General features: G+C 36.7%; 1 protein-coding gene across 1 annotated transcript in view; it reads right to left on the bottom strand.

Moving 5' to 3' along the window:
- Positions 1 to 14,081, bottom strand: part of LOC150104364 (suppressor of lurcher protein 1-like) — a 355,061-nt gene that overhangs the window by 57,161 nt on the left and 283,819 nt on the right. The window lies entirely within an intron of this gene.

The raw sequence follows: 14,081 nt of genomic DNA, 5'->3' as shown, positions 1-14,081 counted from the left end.
GGAACAAAGGCTGTCCGGTTAATGAATCTGAAAGCATCTGATTAAATTAAAAAAAAAAAAAAACTGCCAGAATAAATGACACACAAATTTTATGTTTAAATCTTCTCAAGCGGTCGAATTTAATTTATGAACTACTTTACGCGCAATAATCATTAAAGCGAAGAACGTTGTCATCCCTTAATTTTAAAATTGCAAATCGACAGGATCCATAAACCGTTTTCAGCAGGAATTAAGCCTATCTTAGAAACGCAACAACAATTCAGTTTCTGTTCTTCCTTTAAATTCTGAGCGCAGCGATATTTCCACCTGTACATTGACGAAATTCGAAAACAAGATCAGCACTTCGCTCAACTTGAAATTGCGTTCGATCGATTTTTCTTCGATCGACGGGGCGAGATGCTTTATTTTTGAAACAACCCGTACTAAGTTCTGCCGAACTTTTGGGAAATACTTTTGTTCCGTGTAAGGAAAGGATCAAATGTAAGTGGCGCGCACGTGCTTGTCTCCCTTCCTGCATGACTGTGGAGGGCAGAAAGAGAGATTACTCCCTCTTTACAGAGCGCGAAGATACTTTAGATTTGTTTCTGAAACGGGTTTCATTAATTAAATGCACTTTTCATTCTAATTAACTTCCATTCTCTAAGCAGCTGAGTTTGGGAATCTTTTCCCAAGCAGCAGTCTTAGATCAGAGCAAAGATGTGCCTTTTCTCATGAGTCTTAACTAGAAGTTCATTGCCAGGATATGCCGTGGAATTAAAACTGGTTCTGAATATTTCCTTTTAAGTGTCTCCCCTACGAAGATTGTAAACTATAATATACCGTAGGTGGGCTACGGATTTTTTTTTGTCTCTCTAGAGACGGAAGTTTTTAAGCCACTTTAGGACTTCAATAAGCGGAATGGTTCTCTCACTCTGACTTACACTGAGCGATGAAATTCACCTGAAGATAATCACAAACATCCATATATATGACGGGATTCCAATCCGCAGTCTAGGAGAGTACGTACGTTAACCATAGGGACTTTAATGATTATTATTCCAAAAATTGGATCTTGATGTTTTACAATTCCTTATCATCCGCAGCTTATTATTATCGAAACTTATTTTCATTAGCAGAAGTATTTTATTTATTTTTTAATAAGAAAGCTACTACATATCCTTCCGCGTGCTAAAAGTTGTCCAACAATGTATATGTCGTAATATATCTTTATAAACCGTATTTACGATATGTTTTCCGGAAGTATTTGGAATCATGACTTATAATTTAGTATTTACCGTCAGATCCTCCGTAGCTCAGTCGGTTTTGACGATGCCCTTTGATTAGAAAGACCTGGGTTCGAATCTCATTTTAGGTGTCACGAGCCCTTAGCAGAACTTTTCATCTGAAGGTGAGGTAGCCGGTCTTTTACGGAGGGAAATCTGGTTTTGGAAGACTGCATTGTACAATGTGGGCAAAACAAAACAGAATTATTTTCTTGTAGAGAAAAAGTAATTATATTAATGTTTTTCATCATTCTCTGCGACACCACTGCCCTGTCTTTTGGAGCTAGAGTACGATTTTCTGATTACTTACTCCACCGGCCATAAGTATGCATTGAAGCTTTATAACGTTTCGTACATGGAATTGATAAAAAAATAAAAAAAAAAATAATAAAAAAAAACTTTGGTAGTGTGCATGAGACTACACCCGTCTGAAACAACCAAACTTTTTTTTTTTTTTTTTTTTATAGATATAAAGAGATATTTGATCACCACTTCCAGAAATGCCTGTCCTAATGAAGCACCATAGATATCTTGAGGAAGTTTGTTAAAAGAAATCATCCGAGAAAAGTATGTTAATCAAAAATACATCCAGCGAATTTTATCATGTCTTATTTTTTTTTAAAAAAAAGGAGCAAACAGTATGATCTATCTTGTCCAGACCTATATAAGGCAACGCATATAAACTGAGCAATTCGAATTTTCCGCACTCGAAAGCGATCGCGTTTTAACAGAATGCTGTGCAGTGCTGTCTTTTACTACACCTAAAAAGAAGTTAATGAAAGAAAATCTCATTGACTAACATCTGAGGACGAAAATTTGTTTGCTGAGCTCGGTTGATGTAAATTACAGTAAAGTTTTGTTTTACCTTAGCAAGCAAATTACTTATAAGTGCTCGCCGACATCCGTGTAGCTACATCACGGATTTCCAGCCTAGCAAGAAATGCTAGATATATTTTTCTTAACTGGAATTGCGAAATTAATAAATGATGTCGTTAGCGAAGTGCCCATTATTTTTGTCCTGGTCCTCCGTCTGCATGAAACCATCTCGAGAACAATTAAAACTTTATATTTCTCGATTGAAGAAAAAATGTCGAGGAGTTTTAAATCGGTCAATTAATAACAACAAATTTACTTAATGACCAAAAATACGATTTCGATTAAGGTGACCGTAATTGTGCCTATATTACATAATAAACAAAAGGCAAGACGATAATGAGTCGGTTATAATTTTGTGTGGCCCTCCATAACCGCATGCCAACAAGGTCTGACTTTTAAGGATGGTAAGTTTTTTTGTTTTTTCAAGTAGGTTTTGTGTTTTTTTGAAAAGACAAAAGACATGAAGTTCCTCATATTATTGAAAGAACTGAAATTGCCTCTTTGAAAAATATAGGAGGAGGAACTGTATTTGCATTCGATCCGGTACGCTTCGCGAAATGAAAGGACCGCAGCTTCTGTCGGTCTCAGATGCTTTGATGTGTCTCTCTACAAGTTTGTGAATCGTTCCGATGTTGGGCATTTTTAAAAATCGTTGCGAGTTTTTGGTTAGCACATTTTAGATGACCATATTTGCATCCAGATGTACAAAAGAGAAACGAACCATAACTGTTTATGAGGGGGAGGGTCTGGAAAGTTCTGATAAACACCTAGAACAAAAGTGATATTAAAGCAGCTGGTATAACCACAAGAAAGAACATACTAGTAGCAGAGTTATGAAGGCAACTTATGTTCTTATATCCTCATATGTGCTTTATTCTGGTCACATTAATTACTTTAATATCATTTTTGTTCCAGGTGTTTATCAGACCCTCCCCCCGCCTCTTATATGTAACTTTTGGTTTTAAGGCTATTTCTGAAACCTTACTGACAATCTCCATATCGACTTTTACATTATATTGTATAATATGTGTGGGTCAATATATATATATATATATATATATTACCCACACCAAATATCGCATAGTGTTGTTAAAAGATATTCATATGCATCTATTCCTACAGGGGGATTCGAGGCCGAATCCTGTTAGTGGGTAAGACGGTACACTATTCACTTGGCCGACACATTTTGAAAGGAATGATCCATATTTTAAAATGGTTAAAGCATCTATTTAGTAACTTTACGTAAGTTTCCTACTTTTTTTGGCTTGCGTTTGTAACTTTTATCTCAGTACAAACAGAACTAAAAATGTATCCAACCAGGGGCGGCGCGTGCATAGGCACTTTTGAAAGGAATGATCCATATTTTAAAATGGTTAAAGCATCTATTTAGTAACTTTACGTAAGTTTCCTACTTTTTTGGCTTGCGTTTGTAACTTTTATCTCAGTACAAACAGAACTAAAAATGTATCCAACCAGGGGCGGCGCGTGCATAGGCACTACGGAACTGCAGCACCCCCAATTTTTCTCGATATAAAAATATATTTATTAATTTATTTATATTTGCCTGTAATATTTAATTTTATCATCAACAATCCTATACAATTCTCTTATTTTGTATAAAAAATAATAAAAATCCATCTTGTAGCACTTAGGGGGAGCGAAGGACGCTAGCGGCACTGTGTTTACCACAGTGTCATATTGCTACGCGGGCAAGCATATGCACGTCATAGTGAGATGCGAGCTATTAGCGTAATGTGGCACTGTCCGTCGCGCAGTTCCACTGTTGTTTATATGCAGTTTGCGCCAGTAGTAGAGTGTTCTTAGTGCTTGTTCGTGTTTACTCCGTATCTTTAAATATGTGGACATTACAATTAAAGACATAAAATTTGTTATAGTAATTTTTAATTATACTAAACTGTATAATTTTATCGATAATAAACAATATTTTTTCATGTTTAATTTGTTTTTAATTTTTACCATAATTTTGATATTTTATCCAAACACGTTACTTACAGTGTGTATGTATATTTCGAAAGTTGCAGCGCCCCCACGATTTCAAGCCACGAGCCGCCACTGTATCCAACAGAAACACCTTTCATCATGTAAACATTAACAGGCATTCCTTAAATCCTTTATACCCCCCCTAAAAAAACAAACAAACAAACAAAAAAAACTGCACCATATTGCTCAGAAAAGAACCGTTTTTACTCATTGTAAAAGAGTGCAGTTTCTCACAAGAACCGGGAGTTAGCCCAATAGAGATGCATGTCATGTAGAAGGCGAATACTGGCGATATTTTCCCCCCATTCTAAATGCGTTGTAGGTGGAATTTCTTTTGGGCACAGGAGTAACATTTTGTCCATTCAGATACAATAGGTGGAATCATCAAAGAATGATTTATTTAAATATAGTTCGTTGAATTTAAATCGCGCAAACTTAAATGACCAAGCCAAACCGAATAAAGACTGGCTTATTTAGATACAGTCCAGGAATGCATTCTCTAAACGGTGTGCACCAAAAGGCTTGTTTTAATGTCTCCATCCAACTAAGCTAGATTATTTAGCTTCTTGCTTAAGTAATACACTTCTGTGCGACTCTTAATCATTCTCTGTTAGTGCATTGCATCGAAAGTTACCTTTCACCGGAGCCTTTTCCGTCCCCTACCAATTATAACGCACACTAAATGGATTTTGTTAGAAAATTGTTCCGAAACTCTCTCTCCCCCTGTATGTATTGTAACAAGCGATCAGAGGCACCAGAAATAGCATTAAAGATTTTCTGAGGATTTCTTAATGACGACTGGCCAGCTGGAATATGTTCCCCAGTTTGCTGCCAGCTTAGGAACTAACAAGCGCACCACCTACATCATTAGTTTAATGCTAAAGCCATTTGTAAACTGTCAGCTTCACTTCACGGTAAATCATAATTTCATATAACCGAAAGCAGTGGATGCTCTGCGGGAACGAACGTTTGGTGTTGTTATTATTAGTAAGTGAAAAGAAAATCTCATTTATGTCAAATAAAATGTTGATCCAGAAAAATGCATTTAATAGGATTACGGTTTGCATACTTTCTGTGACAGCCACATTACCAGAGAGAGAGAGATAGTACTAGAATTTAAGACGACTACACTCTGCATAAGCCAGCTTAATATTCTGTTGCATCTTTAGAATTTAAAAGACTTTCGTTTCATCAGAAATAAATAATTTCTGCGTCATGACAGGCAGGTTGTAGTCACGACTTCTGATTCTTAACGAGAACTTATTTGAAATTTACCTGTTTGAAATGCTTTTAGGATGAGGGGTTTGGACTAATGATTGAGAGAGAAAATGACTCCGCGTGTAATCGTTTCATCCAGTTGACAGGAAATGGACTGTTTGCTTTTTGGAGTAACTAACTTCATTTAAAAGACTGCCCTTTATGTTGATAATTTAAGGCTTGTCTTAGATCGACTTGGCGAAGCAGAATTAATACTTAAGCATAAGTTAACTACGAGAATATTCAAAGCTGGATTTGAGATTATACAAATATTAAAATTAGTCGTTAATCGCTATATATCTGAGATTTATGCACGACGGCAAATAACAAAAATACTTCAATTCATCAATTTTCCAGCTAAAATTCTTCTCTAAATGATATTTGGAAAGAATTTGAGGGTCTTTTCTTTCATAGGGCGACTTCAATAAAAGATCTCTTTTTCTCTGATCAATTTCGAAGTCTAGGAGTCACCCAATGATTTTTTCCAACCTTTCCACCTCAAGATTTTAATCAGGTGTGTTCATTGTGGGTTGTTTGATTCTGTTGCTACTTAAGAAAAGAATTAAGTCTGGCATTCGCATCTTGCAACATTTGCAAAAGTGCTGCTGTGTTTTGCGTTCGGCAATTATAACCTAAATTTTTTTTTTTTATTTTTAATTGTGGATATTAATTTCTTTCCTTAACGCCCAGCTTGAGTTTTGCGTCGCTGAATGCCAGATCTTGGAGCAAAGAAGGTGCGGAAGAACAATTGAGCTGCTGTTGCCGAGAAATTCCTTTATATCGTGGTTAGGATCCAATCTTGTATGTCGCTTCCCGAGTAATTTTTTTACGAATATCCTTGAGAGTATGAATGTCTTCACTAGTTTGGTCCATCCTTATTGTGTTAGAAATATTTGATCATTTCAATGTTGAACTTCGCTTCTAAAATAATGAATTTTAAGAGAGGCGATCCACAACAGACACCATTTCACATTTGAACTTGGAAACCCAACAAGATCATGGATTCTGCAGATTGTTTTCTCTCCAAAAACAAGTGTCAATGGCAGTTTTTCTTGCATGTGCAATAAGTTCTCAATAATGTAAGCTTCAGCTTGGAAATAAATGGATCCAGTAAATTCTTTTTTGAGTACACCAAGTACAAAACTCCTTTTGTTCTAATTTGTTCTAATTACAGTAGTCTCATCTGGAGATTGTTAGTTCGTTTGAAAATTTTGACCGCATAGTCAACAGCAGTCCGTCCAGCTTTAGATTAGTTAAGCTATTATTCGCCACTGTGTGGCGCTAGGTTGCTGTGGCGAGCTAAACATTTTATTTAGCGACGATTTTTCAATCCTTGAAGATTGCTTCAAAATCGGCGATTTGGAAATGTCTTATAAGGGTGGTGTTGTGTGTGACATAAACAAGTCTTTGGATTTTAAGAGGGAAGATCGTCAAGTCTGAAGTAATCCACGCTGTGGACGAACATATCAGCGTTGAAAAATGACTAAACTGGAGAAAGTTCGCCCGTTAATTCGCAATGGTCGACAACTTTGATACTTTTCATTTCGAAGTATTCGCCAGTGATGATATTTTAAGATCACTTGATTTGTTTGAGGATGCATCTACTGCCCACAGTATTTAAGAGGCAGATTTACAAGTACGATTCCCAAACGAAGAAACGGTCGCCACTGTGTCATCATCTCCATTGAGTTCAATTCAAACGGGCATGCGCTGGATGATTTAAGGCAGCCTCGTCGTTTCAGTGAAATTTTCGCTGATATTTGTCGCCACCGTTCCTATCAAAATGGACATTATCTTTCCGAGGTTGTCAGCAGAAGCGAAGTGAGATAACGAAATTGTGATCAGCATTGGCTGTTATCACTTCGCTCATCTCAACCAAGGATGATTTGCAACGTCGTTAATTTTAATTGCGCGAGTAGATTTGTGGCAAGTTAACACTTCTCATATTTTGCTGTTGTTTGTTTTTATGACTGTTCTGTGATGTGTATCGTCTGAAATGATAATCACTAAACAGTCCTAGAAATTTAATTGTGGTGCCCAGAGGAACTGAGTTTTGGGGAACCACTCAACTTGATTGGAACTGTCAAGCGACAGCATGTAATTGGTATTTTTTTATGTGAAAATTGATGGTTTTCAGTTTCGTGAAAATCGTTTTGTAAGCATTGCATTGTGTTCATACCTATACGGCACTGTGAGTGAGTCTTTTCTCCTGATCTACGGCGTACTTCATTTCGGTGGTATATATTGGCTTGCATCATTGAAAGTATCACTCACTCTTCAGACAGTTTTGACTTTCATAAAAAGGTACACATGTTCCCAAAAGCCTTAACCTTTTTTTTTAGACCACTCGACGATATTTAGTGATGATTACGACAGAGAAAACTGTTTCAAACCTTAGCTCCACTCGGCAACAGATAAAAACCTATCACCGAACCGAGCCCCTGCCCTAATCAGCAATTCTTCTGGATTATAGGAGCTGTTTCCGTAGAAATATATACAACTAAATACACGATGACAATAATTTTCGTATACAAAGAGAAAAGTGGCAATATCATCGCATTATCAAAATACTGTGGATAATAGAAAAGCTGAAACTAGTTGTTTCAGCTGGTCACAAAGTAAATCTCACTAGATAAGAAATTATATCCTTGATTTTAAACGTTTACTCAAGAATCTCTTATCCGGTATATTGATATGGCGATACACAATTTTCATATTTTTATATGGATATGTGAGTTTTATTCTACCACCGATTTAGTCGTCAGTATGTCTACCAGTCTAGATGTGAGAGGTAGACCGGTAGAGATACTGACACTAATAAGACTTCAATAAAGGTCGAAATCAGGTTGAGTAGCCATCCGTCCCACAATACATGTGTTGTGAACTCATTTACCTTCATATGTTATGAGTCGTGAAGTAACTTCACGAGAGCATATTTGTTTGATGAAGGTTAAAAACAGGTTTTTAATTTCTGGTCGAGTATAATTTATTGCGCCAATATGTCCAATACATTGCACATATGACCTGCGTGCCCCTGGGGGAGGGACGCTGAACCCCCGCGAAGTCGAAAATCCACGCATAACTTTTACTCCCCAAAAACTTAACTACTAATAGCCTACTGTTGACCGGAAGCCTTGTTGATAACATAAAAAGTCGATTAACACATATTTTGTAAGTTATATGTATTTATATACTGTATAATTTATCTTATAATAAAGTAAGCTAGAGAAAAGAAAATGTTATTAAGAAAATTATAAGGAAGAGAATATACATTTACAGTACTGTATTTATTATACGATACAAAATACTGTAAATGTTATTTACTCGAATGTAACTCGCCCTCGCGTATATCTCGCACCCCTGATTTTACTTTACGAAAAAAGAAATAAAAAAGTTTCGCATATAACTCGCACACGAAAAACGGTTAAAGCTTTAAGAAATAGATAATAAATGGAATAATAAATAAATGAAATTGTTGTTATGGCAGTTTCAGATATTTTGGAATTTGATTGAAGAGAATCAGCATTCCAACTGAACAATCGTCGGCTTGCCTTTGTCGTTGGGTCGCGTGATCTTTTGTTAATACCGCACCAATCATATCATAGAGATGGAAGCAACCAGTAGAGAAAATGTGGGAGCGAGAGCAGTGATTTGTACGCCATCTTGTATTGCGTGGGAAACGAACGTTGAATGAGGTGAGGTTTAGGTTCTATACGGAGTGGGTGATTTTGGCAGAAATAATTGCCAAGAGTTTTTTTTTAAAAAAAACACAAAAAAACCCGCCATCTGTAATTCCCTGGATGAGGCGAATATGCTGTTTTGGTAGATGACCATTTGTTTTAATTACAGAAGCATTGCCGCTAAAGATTCAAATATATCGCGTGATGAAGGTGAGCGACTGATCGCTTAAAATAACGTTGATAATTAAAATTTAAATGCATTCATTTCATAAACAATGTGAGAAATTATAAATTACAATGAATGCTGAGAATTTAATTATAAATGTCAATTTAATCTTTCCCTGGAAAACTTTAGTTTCCGAAAATCCCCGCATATATCTCGCACCACGATTTTTTAACTTTAATTTTGGGGGGGAAAGTGCATTCGAGTAAATACTGTACGTATTACTGATACTAGACATTAAAATGAAAAGGTAACGTGAATAATAAATTCATATTTATTTACAGGTATAACGATTCATGCGTTGATAACGAAGAAGCAGCAATATGAGCTGCTTCTTCACACACACAGCAGTGTGTGTGTGTGTGTGATATATCATTACGAATTTTAAAAAGGACGACATTTAAAAACACTGATCTGAATTGGAGAGCATAGTAAGGGCCTTCAAAAATTATCATTATATACAGAGTCGAGTCATACAATTTGGAACAATAAGTTTTTGCTAGGTCCCTGCTTTTAGTTATGTGAATGTAATTTCTGCAGAGTATTGGAACTCAGCTGTGTATACACACACACATTTTCGAAGTCCGAACTGACGCTTAACACTTAGTCGTTTTTTTTTTCCCCCCCCTCATTTCGTGTAATCCATTCGTGCAAAGCGCTTTTGCGTGATATTTCAAATTTTCATTACGGTGGAAATATCGGACTTCATGCAGAGAACCATTCAAGGCTATGGCATCAAACAAAACTTCGATTATGAAAGATTTCCACAATCTTCGCGTGAAACCGAAAAAAAAAAAAAGTTTGTTTTCCAGTGGTAACATAGCTTCTTAATACTGCATCAGGAGAAACAAGCTAAGAAAGGAAGGAAAAAAAACTTTCAGAGAACAGTCACCCAGCGAGAGAGATAGAAGATTGAAAGAAAAGTAAACATGATTTCTCTCTTTTCTTCGTAATCCTTCTGAAAAATTGTTTCCATTGTTGATAAAGCGCGCTCAGAGCAGTTGGATGACATCACATGTAGGATAAAGAGGAATACGCCTAACAATGGTAGCCTATACACGGTTGCTAGGAAGTTTCGTTTATCTTCTCACACGAGGCCCCGAGATCCCGCGAGCATTTTGCATTGTTGGAACAAATAAGTGATGGCGTTCGGCGAGGAGGAAATCTGTTCCTTTGGTTCGAGCAGTGACAGCTTGACTATACTACGAGTCCAGGAAATGCTGCAACCATACATCACTCGAAGAACAAAACAGGAAGAGCAGGCAAAGAAAAAAAAAAATAAAGTCATCATACTTTGACATCTTCGCAAGATCTCTACGCCATCCATTATTTTTATTCGATATAAAAAGAATCAAAAGAGACATTTGCTGTCCACAAAATATTTCCTTTTTTTTTTCTCTTTACAAACATTCTAAAAAAATAAAAAATAGTCCGCTTCTGGTGATCCCGATTATTTTAAATCAGTGCAATTGATACGGAACTGCATGCTGTAATAGAAACAAACGAGATAATTTAAAAGAGAACACAAATTTCAAAAATTCTGCTTGCGGTATTAATTAGGCTGTGGATTATAAAATCAAAACATGTAGCACGTCTGCTGAATATTCTTAGTACTCTTCAGATTCAAGATTTGTATAGAAGCATTAAGATAATCTTTTGGTTGAAGAAACACCTTTTATTTATATTGATCTTGTATCTCATTGGTATTCGTTATATTTAATGAATTGCAAACAATGGTCTCCATTGGCTCAAAATATTTGAGTTCATTTTTTGTGAGTCACTTCAGACGCGTTATGCGAAGAATTTAATACCACAATCGGGAACCTCAACGTGTACTTAAAAAAAAAAAAAAAAAAAACCCGCAAACTGCAGTCGTTATGATGTGTTTATGGGGTTGCAAAACCACTTAATGCTTAATGACTTTGTCTCGTTCATTGTATATTTCATTATTTCACAGTTTTGTCTATTCGTGTATAATACTGCATCTTTGCCTGCTGCAAACAACTGTTTCCATGACAACAGTAAAGTTACATAAAAAATTTAAGTAGCTTAGTTATAAAACGGGTGCTACTTTACTTGGTTTCACATCCAATTTGCGTCCTTTTTTTGGATTGAAAATAAATTAATAAAACACGACATATGCGATATTTTGTGCGCTGCTCATGTGTGCGAAAGGGCCAAGTAATAAAAAATAACCCACAGCTATAAACAGTGATTTAATATTAAAATGGTTTGATAATTGAACGGGAGGAGACTTTAGTGAAATAAGGAATTCGCTGCCGCCTTATTCCCAGTAGCGTAAAGAAGCGTTTGACGCACTTGTTTCGTTGAATCGTGTTTTACTTCACGTCTACTGAGCCACCGTTAATGAAGTAAAGGTTCGACAGACGGAGTTGATATGACAAACAAATGTACACATTTCCGAAGCTCAAACTCAGTGAAAAGTGATGGGAATGCATTTCGAAAAAGGTGTAAATTGGTGTTGGGACGCTTCTGAGTACGACGAAAAATGAGACATTGTTTTCCACCATTTCCACCGTGCAATTCTACACGCGCTATAAAACTGAAAATATGCATTTTAATGTTTTTTGATATTTCCACCGATTTTAAGGGACCTGTCGATTAAAACCTGGATTTACTCTCTTCCAGTAATGAAGAATGATCTCAGTACCTTCAGAGCCCTAATATTTTTCGTGAACAGATCGTCGGAGGCCCAATGGACAGCATTCATTCTTTGCTGCTACCAAAAGGGTGCGAGATTCATTGCCCTGTGCGAGACGACCACTCTTCTTATCAGAGGCTTAAATTATCTTGAAAAATACCATTTTTTTTTCCTCCAAGCAAGTTCCTCAAACTGTCTAATTCTCGTCTCGCCCAAGGCGGCTTTGTGGATGAAATTGGGCTTTTTTTTTTTTTTTTTTTTTACATACAGCTACACGAGGAGAGTAGCAAAACAAGAGAAAATCAAAAAGGATAATCTGCAATTAATACTCTGGAATCTATAGATTCAATGCGAAGACAACTTCATAAATTACGTTATCCAAAGAGGATTACCCGGCAAGGAAATTACGTTTTTTAAGAATAGATCAAGATATTTCCACTAAGATGCACTCTTAACGACTTTTGTAGTTGCGCGTGAACATTATTACGATTGGTTTCATCCCCCACCATTTCGATTTGTGCTCGGAATACCTGCAAAACGAGGTGTTAAGGGAACCACCGTCATCATCGCGAAATTTTTTTTCGTTACAGTAAATAGTGGAGCGGAAAATCCATTCTGTTACTGAGTTCGCCATGTACTAGCGATGCAATCATTAGTGCGAGTGATGATGTGCCTCTTTAGAGTTTCTTTTATCGAGAATTTTCATTTGCTGGCATTCCCATTTGAGGAAAACTTGCCGGGATTCTCTTTACGCTGTGATGAGGTCAGCCAGCTGTCCAATTTTGGAAAAACTCCGAAAATGTGTTGTTGGTAGTGATCTGAAGCACGGCGCTAATAGCGCGTGTATTACTGCTCAAGATTCGATTCAATTTCAGGAAATGAGTCTTTCCAGCGGAATCCAGCCAATGCTATTACCTGCAACATGCTGTCTGCGCAGTTTATACGCGCATTCGTAATTATTTTTGATTTCCCCCACAATTTTATTCCAGTGTTAGGCCAACAAAGTTCAGTTGGATAGTAAAGATCTGCAGAATATCCAGTTGTTTTGGTACTTTTATTGACTACTTTTTTTCTTTAAGCGTGCATCGAACTATTAGCTTCGTCATGTCGAACATTACAATCCAGAAATTCTCCAAATGGTGATATCTTACAACTGAGCATTACGAAAGGCTTCGTTTAACTGCACGTGTTGACACATACGTCGTGACTGGGTGGAATGTTCGGCATCCACTTCGTTAACTTGGCTTCCGCTATTCAGATGAAGTTATGTTTATTGCCCTTAAATCTCGATGAATATCTGGGGGAACTAAAGTCTGGGTATTTGAACTTGCTATCTAAGCAATTAAAGGTGTGAACCCCGTATATTATGTCCGGTAATCGAGTGTGTTCTCCGGTGGCTTTGACTTTGTTTCAGGATAAAAAAAAAATTCCACTTCCGGTGAAAATCTGAACCTAGGTCCTTCCAACTTTGGAGTAAATGTCATGATATCCTCCCGGTTGATCCATCAAGGCCTTCAGAGAAACAAGGAACAACAAGAATTTTTTTTGTACTCTGAAGAATCATAAATACTGATTATTAGTTAATGACCTCTATGTTTGGATATTTGTACTTTTTTTTTTTTTAGTAATGTTTGAGACAACTAATATTGCGTAATTGAAGGAGGACTGTGTACTGAAATGCAACCTTTCCTTCATTGACCAAAATGTCTAAATTCTTTTGTTTTTAAAGTAATGTTTGCCAACCATATTATCTTGAACTGTGAGAGGCTTCATCAAATAATGAGTTGTTACGATGCCGAATAGCTCCTAACTCACGTTATGAAAGCTTCTAATGACTGACTCACTGTCCCGTCGATGCTCTTAAACTGTTCTACTTACTTGGTCATAAATTGGGATAACAGTAAACGACTTTATTAGTACGGACACAAGCCATCCCTGTGATGCCACCAGAAACAGAATGTTCGATACAGAACTTTACCACCGAGTACAGAAATGTCCCACAGAATAATGTGCAAGTTTTTAGTGATACTTGGCATGGATAGAGAAGAGCAAGCTCCATTCTACAGTTCTCCGGCCTGCACTTTTCCTCCTAAATTAACACCACGGTCCATCGTACATCT

Source organism: Typopeltis vanoorti, chromosome 8, assembly GCF_054136105.1.
Source record: "Typopeltis vanoorti isolate ZY-2024b chromosome 8, IOZ_Tvanoo_1.0, whole genome shotgun sequence".
Taxonomy (NCBI): domain Eukaryota; kingdom Metazoa; phylum Arthropoda; class Arachnida; order Uropygi; family Thelyphonidae; genus Typopeltis; species Typopeltis vanoorti.
The sequence above is the reverse complement of the archived record's forward strand: the minus strand, read 5'-3'. Positions and strand labels throughout refer to the sequence as shown.